The sequence below is a fragment of the Mustela lutreola genome, chromosome X (assembly GCF_030435805.1).
Source record: "Mustela lutreola isolate mMusLut2 chromosome X, mMusLut2.pri, whole genome shotgun sequence".
In the NCBI taxonomy this organism is placed as follows: domain Eukaryota; kingdom Metazoa; phylum Chordata; class Mammalia; order Carnivora; family Mustelidae; genus Mustela; species Mustela lutreola.
In genome coordinates, this window is record NC_081308.1 from 96806552 (window position 1) to 96823602 (window position 17051).

General features: G+C 40.7%; 1 protein-coding gene across 1 annotated transcript in view; it reads right to left on the reverse strand.

Moving 5' to 3' along the window:
• Positions 1–14942, reverse strand: part of LHFPL1 (LHFPL tetraspan subfamily member 1) — a 103460-nt gene extending 88518 nt beyond the window's left edge. Inside the window, exon 1 of the mRNA XM_059158381.1 lies at positions 14818–14942. The gene's annotated coding sequence lies outside the window, so the exon portion shown is untranslated. The remainder of the gene's footprint in view (positions 1–14817) is intronic.
• Positions 14943–17051: the final 2109 nt, after the last annotated feature.

Genomic DNA, 17051 nt, shown 5'->3' on the forward strand with positions numbered 1-17051 from the left:
TATTTGGTGATCACTTCTTTTGTCCCTCTCGTTCTTCAGGCAAGATTTACTTGTATGCATCAGGCAAAACTAATAACTAGTCCAGAATCAAACATCACTGCAATTAACTTGAGATGCCACTTTTTCTCTCCTTTCTTCAAATCAGCATTTACTTATATTGATCAGGCCCTACTTTGACTAATTTGCCCAGGATTCTAGATCACTGGAACCCTTTTCGCTATTAGCATTTTTCCCCTCCTCTTTCATATAAGCATTTACTTAAAATGATTAGACAACACATAGAGTCTAGAAAAAAAACATCGCTTCATATAATTTGGGGAGTGGCTTTCTTCTTTCTCCCTCTTCAGAGAAGGGGTTACTTACCTGGATTAGACCCCATGACTAATTTATCCAGAATCCTATGTCATTTGGATTGATTTTGGTGGTGACAGTTTTGCCCCTCCTCCTTCAAATAAATATTTACTTATGTGGACCAGACAACATAGTAAAGAAACAAACATTGCTGGATGTTATTTTGTCAATGACTTTTTTAACCCCTCCTCCTTCTGATAAGCATTTAAATGCATTCTCCAGACCCCGCAACTATCCTAGCCAGCCTCAAATAGCAGTGGAATTTATTTCAGTGTTCACCTAGAGCCCAAGATGTCCCCCCTCGGTTTTGTCAGCTTCTTTGCCCAGTCCCAACCTCAAGTCTTGCCCTTTTTCTAGTACCCTTCCTATTGTTTTCACTTTATTTGGCACTGTATGTCACTTTTCTTCCCCATAAGAGTGAAAGATATCTCCAACTTGGCACCTCTAAATAATTCGTCTATATGGTTTAAGGAGTGTCTAAGGCTGATACACTCACTTGGATAGCCAGAGTCCATGTTTAAAGATATAACGAAGGAGAAAGGAGGGGCAGAAGGAGATCAAGATAATACAAAGAAGTTGGTCCCATAATGTGACTTACAATTAGAAAGAGCTAAAGAGTGCCAGCTTTGATAAAAGGAAGAAAATACACATAATAAAAGCAGTTGGTCCACTGTCTATTTAGAATCTTGAGACTCATGATCATATATGATGATCAGTCTCCCTATCCAAAAACAGCGTCTCCTAAGCTCTGCCTTTTATCATATAGCTCTTTCCAGAAAGTTCTTTCCTCATTCTTCCACCTTCAGGGAAATACCCAGGGGAGGGGGAGGTTAGTGCGGCAGTTCCTCAACCAAACACATCTGACCTCACAGCCCACAATTTGCTTCTTCCGGAATGGTGTGTCTTCGGATCTCTGCCCTTACAGAAATTCCTTGGGAAGGAGTGCTACTCAGCTCTCTTTTAATCAATCATGTTCTGAGCCCACCCGTGATATTTTCCTCTACCACTCACAGGCACTCTTGCTCAGTCTTTTCCTTGTCCCATAGTCCAATTTGTCTGGCCTCTCCTTCAGAGCCTGGTGCCCAGACAAGGCCCCGAAGTGAATTATCTCAGGGGCTGTAGCAATGGCAACAGAGGGCTGGTTTGGAGCAAGGGGTCTTATGGATACTGTCTGCCCTGCTTCTAGCATGCACCCAGCCCGCTCCTCAGAACACATATGTGGCTAGACATGCAGGTACGGGGGAGTGGGCCATGGACACAACTCCTCAGGAGGAGCTGCTGAAAAGAGTCATGCCTGAAGCCTGAGCTCTAGTGACTTTCTTCAGCTTTTCCTCAGTTCCCTATCAGTCCAGCTTAAGAGCTCTGCCCACTCATCCAGACCATAAAATAGCTTCTTAAAAATACTACCCTAATGAAATTTATAAATAATGATGAACAGTTTTAGCAAAATAGTCCCATTCCCAGTGTGTACAGTGATGGTATTTTCATGAAGCAAAAAGTAGGGCACGTCTTGTGGCATAAGGACTTAGTGCCAGTCAGAGGTTTTGGAATTGAGGCTACCTCGGGTCGATCCAGAGCTTTCATTTCCTGGGGAGTAGGTATAGACTAGTTTTTTTTTTTTTAAAGGAATCTGAAGTCCACTTCACTAAAATGAACATAACTCTGTCAGCTGGAATTTATGAGGTGCTCATGTGGTCAATGCTGTGTGCTATCATATCAGACCCTCTACCATTTCTTTCCTCAAGAGAATGACAGAAATTGTTCCAAAATATTAGAAGCTCCAAAATATTAGAAGGGGCACAAGGTTCTCCTTAAATGTGAACATGTGTAATAGCAGAATCTGCAGGGATTCTGATGGTTGTTCAGTGTGAACACCTAGTAAACATGCTCAGAGTGATTATTTATTAGATGTAAGTTTGTTTATATACCACTGACAATCAATATATATTGCAAATATTTCCAAATAATACCTTTTATAGGTACATTGATGGGTGACAAGAGCTATGAACCAGTCATCAGAACACCAGGCAATTCCATTCATTAGGTTGTTACCTTAAGCCAGTATAAGTTGCTTGAAGCAGGTTACCTAAAAATCTTTGCCAATGATGGATCAGAGTCTGGACATTTTCAGTTTTCAGGATCCCGCAGAAAGGAGAATAGTAGCAATTTGGATCGATAAATTCTTGGCTTTATAGGCCCTCTTCAAGTCTAGGTGTACCTGCAGATTAGCAAAGGCATCTCAAAGAAGGAGTAACTCCTCTCTTTTTCCAGGTTAAGAAAGATGCTGTGGTCTACACTGCTATGTTTGCTCAAATACAAATGACCACTTTACTCAATAGACTCCTGAACAAGGTACCAGGCATTTCTCTTTTTCATCCGGAACTTCATACGTATTGATAAATGTGTAACAACTAGCTTTCTAGGGGCAAAGGAGTCTTGATTTGTAGCATCTACATATTTCAGTGGTCCAGCTATGGTTTATATCAAGTAGCAAGGTGATATCACTGAATCATTAAATCAGTGAAGTAAGAGTTACACAGAATTAGTTCTGATAAAATGGTGTGAGCTGGCTCCAGTTCTGTGACCAAAAATATAATCCATCCAGAAGAGAAGACCAAGTTAAAAGGATAAAGAACAGAGGCTTCTACAGTGGTGAAAGGCTATCATTTAAAAAAATGGTGTTTATTCATTCTTTACTTCAATGGTGCACAAAACAAGTGGAACAGTCTATGCAGGAAGATGAGTAATTGATATGGACACAGAAGTTAGAGCCAGTTTGGATCCAAATCCTGGTTCTGTCATTACAAATGTGGTCTGTTTATCTTATGAAACTTTAGAATCCTCATCTAGAATAACTCAAAATGTAATGCAAGCAGGATTCTAAGAACAATATATGGCACATTCAATAAAATATCAGCTCTTATCAATATCACCATCATTACCATTTTTTTGCGGAGTTGGTATAACAACCAGACTGCTTTCCTTAAAAATGTATTACAGGGGCACCTGTGTAGCTCATTCAACTAATCTCTGAATTTGATTTCTGCTCAGTTCATGGTCTCAGGGTCATGAGATTGAGCCCTACATTGGGCTCCATGCTGGGCATGGAGCCAGCTTAAGATTCTCTTAAGATCCCCCTCCCTCTCTAAAAGGTATTACAAACTGAAATATTGCATGTGAAAATAATGTGTATTCTACAAACACTATTCCAATCATTTCCATGATGATTTGCTGACCTCAGAGATGTAAGAAAGCTAAAGGTATTCCTAAAGGAAATGCATGAGTTCTCCAGAAAGCTCTAAAATTAAGAGTCTCATCGTCTATGAGGGATCCTGTCATAGTCACAGTCACAGGCAAGTTCCTTAGACATTGGAGATCATTGGATCATATAGAGGTGAAAATAGTTGCTGAAAGTTTAGGAAACTTAATGAAGAGTTAGCATCAGAATTAGAATTAGCATATGGGGCATTTGACTCCATATTCTTGCCACCAAGGGCACATCAGTATTTTACCCTCTTGGAAAAGAACTTCTTTTTTTTTTTTTTTAATTTTTTATTTTTTATAAACATATATTTTTTATATACATATATTTTTATCCCCAGGTCTGTGAATCACCAGGTTTACACACTTCACAGCACTCACCAAATCACATACCCTCCCCAATGTCCATAATCCCACCCCCTTCTCCCCAACCCCCTCCCCCCGGCAACCCTCAGTTTGTTTTGTGAGATTAAGAGTCACTTATGGTTTGTCTCCCTCCCAATCCCATCTTGTTTCATTTATTCTTCTACCCACTTAAGCCTCCATGTTGCATCACCACTTCCTCATATCAGGGAGATCATATGATAGTTGTCTTTCTCTGCTTGACTTATTTCGCTAAGCATGATACGCTCTAGTTCCATCCATGTTGTTGCAAATGGCAAGATTTCATTTCTTTTGATGGCTGCATAGTATTCCATTGTGTATATATACCACATCTTCTTGATCCATTCATCTGTTGATGGACATCTAGGTTCTTTCCATAGTTTGGCTATTGTGGACATTGCTGCTATAAACATTCGGGTGCATGTGTCCCTTTGGATCACTACATTTGTATCTTTAGGGTAAATACCCAATAGTGCAATTGCTGGGTCATAGGGCAGTTCTATTTTCAACATTTTGAGGAACCTCCATGCTGTTTTCCAGAGTGGCTGCACCAGCTTGCATTCCCACCAACAGTGTAGGAGGGTTCCCCTTTCTCCGCATCCTCGCCAGCATCTGTCATTTCCTGACTTGTTGATTTTAGCCATTCTGACTGGTGTGAGGTGATATCTCATTGTGGTTTTGATTTGTATTTCCCTGATGCCGAGTGATATGGAGCACTTTTTCATGTGTCTGTTCGCCATCTGGATGTCTTCTTTGCAGAAATGTCTGTTCATGTCTTCTGCCCATTTCTTGATTGGATTATTTGTTCTTTGGGTGTTGAGTTTGCTAAGTTCTTTATAGATTCTGGACACTAGTCCTTTATCTGATATGTCGTTTGCAAATATCTTCTCCCATTCTGTCAGTTGTCTTTTGATTTTGTTAACTGTTTCCTTTGCTGTGCAAAAGCTTTTGATCTTGATGAAATCCCAGTAGTTCATTTTTTCCCTTGCTTCCCTTGCCTTTTGCGTTGTTCCTAGGAAGATGTTGCTGCGGCAGAGGTCGAAGAGGTTGCTGCCCGTGTTCTCCTCAAGGATTTTGATGGATTCCTTTCGTACATTGAGGTCCTTCATCCATTTTGAGTCTATTTTTGTGTGTGGTGTAAGGAAATGGTCCAATTTCATTTTTCTGCATGTGGCTGTCCAATTTTCCCAGCACCATTTATTGAAAAGGCTGTCTTTTTTCCATTGGACATTCTTTCCTGCTTTGTCGAAGATTAGTTGACCATAGAGTTGAGGGTCTATTTCTGGGCTCTCTATTCTGTTCCATTGATCTATGTGTCTGTTTTTGTGCCAGTACCATGCTGTCTTGATGATGACAGCTTTGTAATAGAGCTTGAAGTCCGGAATTGTGATGCCACCAACGTTGGCTTTCTTTTTCAATATCCCTTTGGCTATTCGAGGTCTTTTCTGGTTCCATATAAATTTTAGAATTATTTGTTCCATTTCTTTGAAAAAGATGGATGGTACTTTGATAGGAATTGCATTAAATGTGTAGATTGCTTTAGGTAGCATAGACATTTTCACAATATTTATTCTTCCAATCCAGGAGCATGGAACATTTTTCCATTTCTTTGTGTCTTCCTCAATTTCTTTCATGAGTACTTTATAGTTTTCTGAGTATAGATTCTGTGTCTCTTTGGTTAGGTTTATTCCTAGGTATCTTATGGTTTTGGATGCAATTGTAAATGGGATTGACTCCTTAATATCTCTTTCTTCTGTCTTGCTGTTGGTGTAGAGAAATGCAACTGATTTCTGTGCATTGATTTTATATCCTGACACTTTACTGAATTCCTGTATAAGTTCTAGCAGTTTTGGAGTGGAGTCTTTTGGGTTTTCCACATAGAGTATCATATCATCTGCGAAGAGTGATAATTTGACTTCTTCTTTGCCGATTTGGATGCCTTTAATTTCCTTTTGTTGTCTGATTGCTGAGGCTAGGACCTCTAGTACTATGTTGAATAGCAGTGGTGATAATGGACATCCCTGCCGTGTTCCTGACCTTAGCGGAAAAGCTTTCAGTTTTTCTCCATTGAGAATGATATTTGCGGTGGGTTTTTCATAGATGGCTTTGATGATATTGAGGTATGTGCCCTCTATCCCTACACTTTGAAGAGTTTTGATCAGGAAGGGATGTTGTACTTTGTCAAATGCTTTTTCAGCATCTATTGAGAGTATCATATGGTTCTTGTTCTTACTTTTATTGATGTGTTGTATCACATTGACTGATTTGCGGATGTTGAACCAACCTTGCAGCCCTGGAATAAATCCCACTTGGTCGTGGTGAATAATCTTTTTAATGTACTGTTGAATCCGATTGGCTAGTATTTTGTTGAGTATTTTCGCATCTGTGTTCATCAAGGATATCGGTCTATAGCTCTCTTTTTTGGTGGGATCCTTGTCTGGTTTTGGGATCAAGGTGATGCTGGCCTCATAAAATGAGTTTGGAAGTTTTCCTTCCATTTCTATTTTTTGGAACAGTTTCAGGAGAATAGGAATTAGTTCTTCTTTAAATGTTTGGTAGAATTCCCCCGGGAAGCCGTCTGGCCCTGGGCTTTTGTTTGTTTGGAGATTTTTAATGACTGTTTCAATCTCCTTACTGGTTATGGGTCTGTTCAGGCTTTCTATTTCTTCATGGTTCAGTTGTGGTAGTTTATATGTTTCTAGGAATGCATCCATTTCTTCCAGATTGTCAAATTTATTGCCGTAGAGTTGCTCATAGTATGTTCTTATAATAGTTTGTATTTCCTTGGTGTTAGTTGTGATCTCTCCTCTTTCATTCATGATTTTATTTATTTGGGTCCTTTCTCTTTTCTTTTTGATAAGTCGGGCCAGGGGTTTATCAATTTTATTAATTCTTTCAAAGAACCAGCTCCTAGTTTCGTTGATTTGTTCTATTGTTTTTTTGGTTTCTATTTCATTGATTTCTGCTCTGATCTTTATGATTTCTCTTCTCCTGCTGGGCTTAGGGTTTCTTTCTTGTTCTTTCTCCAGCTCCTTTAGGTGTAGGGTTAGGTTGTGTACCTGAGACCTTTCTTGTTTCTTGAGAAAGGCTTGTACCGCTATATATTTTCCTCTCAGGACTGCCTTTGTTGTGTCCCACAGATTTTGAACTGTTGTATTTTCATTATCATTTGTTTCCATGATTTTTTTCAATTCTTCTTTAATTTCCCGGTTGACCCATTCATTCTTTAGAAGGATACTGTTTAGTCTCCATGTATTTGGGTTCTTTCCAAACTTCCTTTTGTGGTTGAGTTCTAGCTTTAGAGCATTGTGGTCTGAAAATATGCAGGGAATGATCCCAATCTTTTGATACCGGTTGAGTCCTGATTTAGGACCGAGGATGTGATCTATTCTGGAGAATGTTCCATGTGCACTAGAGAAGAATGTGTATTCTGTTGCTTTGGGATGAAATATTCTGAATATATCTGTGATGTCCATCTGGTCCAGTGTGTCATTTAAGGCCTTTATTTCCTTGCTGATCTTTTGCTTGGATGACCTGTCCATTTCAGTGAGGGGAATGTTAAAGTCCCCTACTATTATTGTATTGTTGTTTATGTGTTTCTTTGATTTTGTTATTAATTGGTTTATATAGTTGGCTGCTCCCACGTTGGGGGCATAGATATTTAAAATTGTTAAATCTTCTTGTTGGACAGACCCTTTGAGTATGATATAGTGTCCTTCCTCATCTCTTATTACAGTCTTTGGCTTAAAATCTAATTGATCTGATATAAGGATTGCCACTCCTGCTTTCCTCTGATGTCCATTAGCATGGTAAATTCTTTTCCACCCCCTCACTTTAAATCTGGAGGTGTCTTCGGGCTTAAAATGTGTTTCTTGGAGGCAACATATAGATGGGTTTTGTTTTTTTATCCATTCTGATACCCTGTGTCTTTTGACAGGGGCATTTAGCCCATTCACATTCAGGGTAACTATTGAGAGATATGAATTTAGTGCCATTGTATTGCCTGTAAGGTGACTGTTACTGTATATGGTCTCTGTTCCTTTCTGATCTACCACTTGTAGGCTCTCTCTTTGCTTAGAGGACCCCTTTCAATATTTCCTGTAGAGCTGGTTTGGTATTTGCAAATTCTTTCAGTTGTTGTTTGTCCTGGAAGCTTTTAATCTCTCCTTCTATTTTCAATGATAGCCTAGCTGGATATAGTATTCTTGGCTGCATGTTTTTCTCGTTTAGTGCTCTGAAAATATCATGCCAGCTCTTTCTGGCCTGCCAGGTCTCTGTGGATAAGTCAGCTGCCAATCTAATATTTTTACCATTGTATGTTACAGACTTCTTTTCCCGGGCTGCTTTCAGGATTTTCTCTTTGTCATTGAGACTTGTAAATTTTACTATTATGTGACGGGGTGTGGGCCTATTCTTATTTATTTTGAGGGGCATTCTCTGAACCTCCTGAATTTTGATGCTTGTTCCCTTTGCCATATTGGGGAAATTCTCCCCAATAATTCTCTCCAGTATACCTTCTGCTCCCCTCTCACTTTCTTCTTCTTCTGGAATCCCAATTATTCTAATGTTGTTTCGTCTTATGGTGTCACTTATTTCTCGAATTCTCCCCTCGTGGTCCAGTAGCTGTTTGTCCCTCTTTTGATCAGCTTCTTTATTCTCTGTCATTTGGTCTTCTATATCACTAATTCTTTCTTCTGCCTCATTTATCCTAGCAGTGAGAGCCTCCATTTTTGATTGCACCTCATTAATAGCTTTTTTGATTTCAACTTGGTTAGATTTTAGTTCTTTTATTTCTCCAGAAAGGGCTTTTATATCTCTCGAGAGGGTTTCTCTAATATCTTCCATGCCTTTTTCGAGCCCGGCTAGAACCTTGAGAATTTTCATTCTGAACTCTAGATCTGACATATTACCGATGTCTGTATTGATTAGGTCCCTAGCCTTCGGTACTGCCTCTTGTTCTTTTTTTTGTGGTGAATTTTTACGTCTTGTCATTTTGTCCAGATAAGAGTAAATGAAGGGGCAAGTAAAATACTAAAAGGGTGGCAACAACCCCAGGAAAATATGCTTTAGCCAAATTAGAAGAGATCCAAAATCGTGAGTGGGGAGAAAGGGGATAAAAAGAGGTTCAAAAAGGAAGAAAGAAAAAAGAAAAAAAAAAAAGAAAAGAAAAGAATTTTTTTTAAAAAAGAAAACACCTAAGAAAAATGTAAAAAAATATATATATATATTAGATAAACTAGTAAAAAATCGTTAAAAAAGAAAAAGGTAACAGTTAAAAAAAAAAAAAATTTTACCCGAAGGCGAGAAAAAAAAAAATGAAAAAGAAAAAATTAAATTAACTGCAAGACTAAAAAAAATCACATGAAAAAAGCCATGAGTTCCGTGCTTGGCTTTCTCCTCCTCTGGAATTCTGCTGCTCTCCTTGGTATTGAAACCGCACTCCTTGGTAGGTGAACTTGGTCTCGGCTGGATTTCTTGTTGATCTTCTGGGGGAGGGGCCTGTTGTAGTGATTCTCAAGTGTCTTTGCCCCAGGCGGAATTACACCGCCCTTACCCGGGGCCGGGGTGAGTAATCCGCTCGGGTTTGCTTTCAGGAGCTTTTGTTCCCTGAGCGCTTTCCGTAGAGTTCCAGAGGACGGGAATACAAATGGCGGCCTCCTGGTCTCCGGCCCGGAGGAGCCGAGAGCCCAGGGCCCCACTCCTCAGTGCGCCCTCAGAGAACAGCGCCCAGTTACTCCCGTCTGCCTGACCTCCGGCCGCGCTCCGAGCTCACCGAGCCTGCGACCGGTTCAAGGTAACACGGAGCTGCGAGCTTACTGTCGGCCCTGTCTCTGTAGCCGGCTTTCCCGTTCCAATACCCGCAAGCTCTGCGACACTCAGACACCCCCGATCCTTCTGTGACCCTGCGGGACCTGAGGCCACGCTGACCCCGCATGGGCTTCGCCCCGGTTTAGCCTCTGGAGCGATGTCCCTCAGCGGAACAGACTTTTAAAAGTCCTGATTTTGTGCGCGGTTGCTCCGCCGCTTGCCGGGAGCCGGCCCCTCCCCCCGGGGTCTATCTTCCCGTCGCTTTGGATTCACTTCTCCGCCGGTCCTACCTTTCAGAAAGTGGTTGTTTTTCTGTTTCCAGAATTGCTGTTCTTCTTCTCTTCGATCTGCCGATGGATTTTCAGGTGTTTGCAATCTTTAGATAAGCTATCTAGCTGATCTCCGGCTAGCTGAAGCAGTCTCAGCTTGCTACTTCTCCGCCATCTTGACTCCTCCCCCCATTCTTGGAAAAGAACTTCTTAAGAAAGAGAGTTGATTTGAGTCAGACACTATGCTAGGTCTAGGAGTGAAGACCTAGGGTAATCTGATTCCAGAGGTCAATTAGACTTGTAGATCCTGCTGTCTCCCAGCCAAAGAAGGATAATAATTTTTTAAAAAATTGACTAACTCTTGAGATCAGAAATTATTGGGAGTTTTGATACAGTTATGTGTTTAATTCAGTACCAGGTTGGGAATTTACTCTCATGACATTTTCACACAGGGTGGAAAAACTGAAGGATTTGGTGTAATCTAAGTTGTACTTCCAACAGTTAACAAAACCAAAAGACAACTGACAGAATGGGAGAAGATATTTGCAAATGACATATCAAATTAAGGGCTAGTATCCAAAATCCATAAAGAACTTAGCAAACTCAACACCCAAAGAACAAATAATCCAATCAAGAAATGGGCAGAGGACATGAACAGACATTTCTGCAAAGAAGACATCCAAATGGCCAACAGACACTTGAAAAATTGCTCGTCACTCACCATCAGAGAAATATAGATCAAAACCACAGTGAGATACCACCTGACACCAGTTAGAATAGCTAAAATTAACAAGTCAGGAAATGACAGGTATTAACGAAGATGTGAAGAAAGGGGAATCGTCCTACACTGTTGGTGGGAATACAAGCTGGGACAGCCACTCTGGAAAACAGTATGGAGTTTCCTCAAATTGTAGAAAATAGAGCTACCCTCTGACCCAGCAAGAGCACTACTGGGACTACTCGGGATTTACCCTAAAGATGCAAATGTAGTGATCCAAAGGGGCATATGCACCCGAATGTTTATAGCAGCAATGTCCACAATAGCCAAACTATGGAAAGAACCTAGATACCATCAACAGATGAATGGATAGAGAAGATATGGTGTATTTATACAATGGAATACTATGCAGCCACCAAAAGAAATGAAATCTTGCCATTTGTGATTATGTGGATGGAACTAGAGGGTATTATGCTTAGCAAAATAAGTCAATCCGAGAAAGAGAACTATCATATGATCTCCCTGATATGAGGAAGTCGAGAAGCAACATGGGGGGTTTGGGGGGGTAGGAAAAGAATAAATGAAACAAGATGGGATCGGGAGGGAGACAAACCATTAGAGACTCTTAATCTCACAAAACAAACTGAGGGTTGCTGGGGGGAGGGAGGTATGGAGATGATGGTTGGGTTATGGACATTGGGGAGGGTATGTGCTATGGTGAGTGCTGTGAAGTGTGTAAACCTGGCGATTCACAGACCTCTACCCCTGGGGCTACTAATACATTATATGTTAATTTTAAAAAGTTGTACTTCAATTAATAGTAGAATTCTGGGGTCACTTTTTGCCTGTTCTTTTCAAGAGGAAAAAAAATGGTCTACTGAGATCCAAAGTGTGATCTTGTCCAAAAGTGCCATCAATTCCCTGAGCCTCAATGTCATTGGCTCGTTTGATTAGAAAATTGTTTCCAGTCCGGAAAACATTTATTGAGTGCCTATTATGTGGCAAATGTTGTGCTAGACTCTGGGGATACGAAGAAGAAGCAGACAAGCCCCTATCCCTATTGACTTTAAGAGTCTAATGGAGGAAACAGACAGATGAAGTATGCTACAAGTGTAATTATACTACAATTTGTGTAATAATAACAATAATATGTACACAGTGCCATGGAAGAGAAAATGACTCCTGGTAATAAGGAAGGCTTCAAACAGCAAATGATATTTAGCCTAGGTCCTAAAGGATGAAGAGGAGTTTAATAGGTGAAGAACTTAAGGTAGAGCACCCTAAGCAGGAGAAACAGCCCTCACAAAGCTCGAGAAGAAACAAAGTGTCTGGTCAGTTTTAGTAACATCAAGAAATTTGGAATGACCTCACTTGAGTGTCTAATAATAGTAGCATCTAACACGTATTAAACACATCATATGGATGAGGAGCTATTCTGGAATCAACATAAAAATACTGATGACATATTGGCTTTCTTTTAAATCTGATATGCATTTAATGTCTGCTTACATCTCAGTTCAAACCAGACACATCTCAGGTGTTCAGAAGCCACTCGTGACTAGCAAATGCTCTAAGTTGCTCTCTTTATTATGCTGTAGTGTGTAGAGGTTTTTTTTTTTTTTTTGTATTGCTTTGTTTTTACTTCTGTTTCAACACTATCACAGTTCATAGGTTCTTTCAAGGTGATACCCTGTAGATCCTGAAAACCCAGAGACTCCCTTAACCGACCTGTTCTGACCTGTATTCTTTGTATTCTTGGGCTTTCCAGTAACTAAGCGAATGTTTATACCTGTACCTCAGCATAGACTAGATTTATAGCAGGAGATATGCAAGGTGACTTATTCGTCAGCATAGAATTGTAGTTGAAACCTTGAGAATGAGTAGGTTCATCCAAGGAAAGAATGTATATATGACAGAATGACAGAAGATGGCTGAGGGGCTCCAGAAAGCACCCATCTGAAGGGAAGAGCAAAGGATGAGAAATGGTCTAAAAGTTACAAGCAGAGCCAGGCATAGAGTGGTGTCTCAGCAGCAAAGGAAGAAGAACATTTATAACCATAGCAACAACTGGAGAGAGGTCAGCATGATTAAGGAGTCTATCCGCTCTACCACTTTACAATTCCAAGATCAGTTAACTAGTATGTTTTCAAAGATAACCAAGTTCAATTTTTAGTAGAAAGAAAATAAAGATAACAGAGCGTACATTAAATCACCTTTATTTTCATTTTAGCTAAAAGCTCCCTCTTGTGTCTAGAATGGGGATTTCCTTGTCAGCTCACAAAAAGGTTTTAAGAATAGCATCTGTTGGCTTATATTTATTTTCCTAATATTCTTCCATAATAGTCATTTTTGCCAACCCATGTGCATTAATGTTATAATCAAACAAATATTATGATAAAAAGAAAAAAACAAGACTGTTTTTCATCTAGATTTAAAGCTGCATTGGACAGAAAGTGATAGTGTAAACACAAAAAATTCCTTTCTCAAGGAGGTAGAGGGTTCATTGAAATCCAGTAACATCTGGGAAAGACTGACATGTTTAATAATCAGCTCAGGTGAACCATATCACTTTGGAGTTTGAAAGCTATCTCTCTGGGCACCAAAACTATCATGTCTCCAATAAAAGGAGAAAAGAGGAGCAAAAAACTCCCTTTTAGGGACCCAGGAGATCTGTAAAGCTCAAGAATCCAGACACAGGGAATAGAGTCTCCCTGGAAGGTGCCAGAAGCAGAGGTCCTAGCCTGGTTTGTTCCACTGGTGGGTGTGCTGGGGAATTGAGGAAAAAACACTGTCCTAGAGAGTTGGAAGCCTGGGGGCTAACATCATGAATCTGCCTCTAAATGGCTGTGTGTGTGTGTGTGTGTGTGTGAGAGAGAGAGAGAGAGAGAGAGAAAGAGAGAGAGAGAGACTGACTTTGAGCTGGCCTTTTCTTTCTTGGACCAGACTTCAGATTCTCTTCTGATGGGACTTTTTCATTCTGTGGTCTAAGAGTCACACCTCAAGGGAGGCTGGATTATAAACAGGTGATTTTTCCTATCTTCCTGTCTCACCTATTTTCAGGACTATTACCCAGCATGAGAGTCCAAGGCCCGAAGGCCCTCTATTTCAGCACCTGTGCAAACCATGAGCACTTTGGACCAACTTCCTCTCCACAGTGCCGTTTACTTACTGGACAAGTTAACAGTACTTTGGCAGTGGTTGCATTTGCAAGATGAACCGAGGGTTGCTGTGCAAAGAGTAGAGCTTTTGCTGTATACCTTTTGTTAAGCTTGGATTGTTTACCATGTACACACTGTGTGGGTACAAGTATATGTTCCCGTGTATGCATTAAGCCACTCCCTACTTTGTCTGTCAGTTGAAATCTGGTTTCCTCATAGCCAAACACAGGTGAGAAAAGTGGATTCCCAGTGAAAGATTACTGGCACCCCACAATGATAGAAAAAAACTCTACATCCCAGTAGTGTTGGCAATGCTGCAGGAGGTGTGAGAGAAATAGAACTTCGTAATAGATCCAATAGAACCTTCTTAAGAAAGGGAATTTGAGTCAGACACTGTGCTAGGTCCTGGAATGAGAACCCAGGACAATCTGATTCCTGTGCCTTTCCTCCCTCCACTATATCATATACTTTGCTTAACCCCACAGTAGAGACTGAAAAAGCTATAGCTCAAAGAAATATTCTTTGTGTAATGAAGTGCTGAGCAGAGAAGCAGGGACAGCCACACGAGCTAGGTGTGAAGCCTGAGAAACCGTTGTTTCAGAGCTTTGGTCTTTTTTCATTTCCTTTCTTTTCACTCCGTTCTCCTTTCCTGTTCTTTCCTTTCTTCATCTTACCTTGCCTTGCCTTTCCTTTTTGTAACAAAGGCTGCAAAAACACCTCTCTTCCTCTCGTCTCCTGGAGACAGGGGTCAATAGAGTGACAGCAGTGACAAGGATGTGGTGATGTGAAGGCTGATGTGTTGGGTGTAGTAGCTGTAGCCTGGCAAGGGATTAGCAAACCCACTTCGACTGATCAATGCAAGTCTTACCTTGGATGAGAGCACAGCTGACCTGTGGAGGAGCAGAGAACAGCAGTTTTGTAGGGGAGACAGGGAGGTGTAGGCTGCTGGAACATTGACTAGAGTTGTTTTTCTTCTAAAACTCAAAACCGTACTAAAAGAAAAAAAAAAAGGTATGTAGGAAACAAAGGATTCCAACGTCTTCTCATGAAAAGAATCCAGGGTTACATTTGGATTGGATTGTTACTACTAGTCATTGGGAAGGAAGTAGTTTTGTGGGATTTAGGGCACATCTGGTATTAACCATTGCAAGTACAAATCACACGGAGAAAAATAGCGCATGTCAGGGGCAATGCATATTCCCTCCTTTCTGTCTCCCCTTCCGTCCTCCTCTTCCCTTCTGTTTCTTAATTTCTCTCTCTGCGTCTTTCCTCTCTGTCTCCCTGTCTCTCGCCCTTCATTCCTTCCCCTTTTCTCTCTCCCTCTCCTCCTCCTACCCCTTCCCTTTCCTCTCTTTGTTTTCTTCTCTCTCCCCCTTTCTCTCTCTCGCTCTCTCGCTCTCTCTCTCTCTCTCTCTCTCTCATAATCCGACCAGAGAGTACCTTCAGAGATTTATTACAATTATGTTGAAAGAAAGCAGAGTAGTTTGGTTCTCTCCTATAAAACCCTATGCACAGATGGCAACTCAGTACTCACCGGGGAGTTCTCTAACTTCCCTTCTCCCTTAGGAGGGAGAGGATGTAAGCAGCTAGTCAGGCCCGCCTGCTGAATGGAGGCCAAGTGTGGTGGAAATGACAGAGTGCTACTCCTGTGCTGTCGAATGGAGTTTGCCTTGAGAGCCAAACCCACTAAAATGGGGTCTGGAAGCTATCAGAGAAGAAATCTGATACATGTATGTTTTTACCCACAGTCGTCCATCACCAAGGATTTTTGCATTTGAGGCGTGTTGCATAGACTCAGGCAAGCTGCTGTATATCAACTGTGATCAATTTTTAACATGCTGTAATAATCTAAATGGAAACAGCCCTTGGAATCTATACCATTTTTGTTGTTGCTGTTGTTGTTCTTTTACTAATTTGCCTTTCAGTACCAAAAAATTAAAACAAAAACCTGAAAGGCAAGATTTTTTTTAAGATTTTATTTATTTTAGAGAAAGATACAGAAATGAAGACCACAAGCAGAGGGTGCGGGCAGAGGGAGAGGGAGAGAGAGAGAGTCTCAAGTAGATTCCATTCGGAGCAGGGAGCCTGATGCAGGACTTGATCCCAGGACCCTGAGATCATGACCTGAGCTGAAACCAGGAGTCAGATGCTTAACTGACTGAGCCACCCAGGTGCCCCTGTAAGGCAAGATTTAAATTCAGCCATCACTACTTCAGAAAGACCTAACTTACTTGCATGTTTGTCTGTAGCTACAGGGCAGAGTGAGCATATAAAGGTAAATGGTAAATTCAGGTAATGAGCTGTGTTGGCCACTTGTGCTCCTAAGCACTGGGTCGGGTGCTGAATATTTTACATAGGTTAAAACTAAGAGGAGGAAACTTTAACTGGGTCAAAAGTGACGTGACATTTCAAAGTATTTTAGGTCAATGAAACAAAGAAAGTACATCCAATTTTCTGCTTAGAGAGGCTTTCGGGTAAGGAGCTCAAAAAACTTTATCCTGAACACTGTCACAAAGCAATCTGCAACAATATTCAGAAAAAGGTACTGTATTAGAAACTGAAAATATGCCATCCTAAAGTTTGTTAATATCCTCAATTATATAAGCTACAAAAGTTTTACAAAGTTCCAAGAAGGAAAGATTGAGGTTACTATATTGGGGTTTCTTACTTAATCCCACAGTCCCTAAAATATACAGTCCAGACAAGTACCAACATTTCCTGGACCCTCCCCTCTGTCTTCCCCTCAAATGGTGATAATCTTCCAAGTTTTTACCTTTGGCCCTCCTCTGTTCTCACTGTATGTCTTCTCTCTAGGTGATCTCATCCTCTCTTGGTGACTTTTACCATCATCCATCTGCTGATGCTTTCCAAATCTCAATCTTCCATCTTGACATCTCCCTAGAGCTCTAGACTCATATACTGAAAAATGTCCAGTGATCATCTCCACTTGGATGCCTCCAAACCACCTGAAACTCAAGAGGACCAAAGCTAAATTCATCATTTTATTCCAGATTCTATTCCCTATTCTTTGTCTTGGCTGGCAAAACCCAAGTTCACTCCTCATTTAGCCCATAAATCTGGGAATCTTTCTCAACTCTTTTC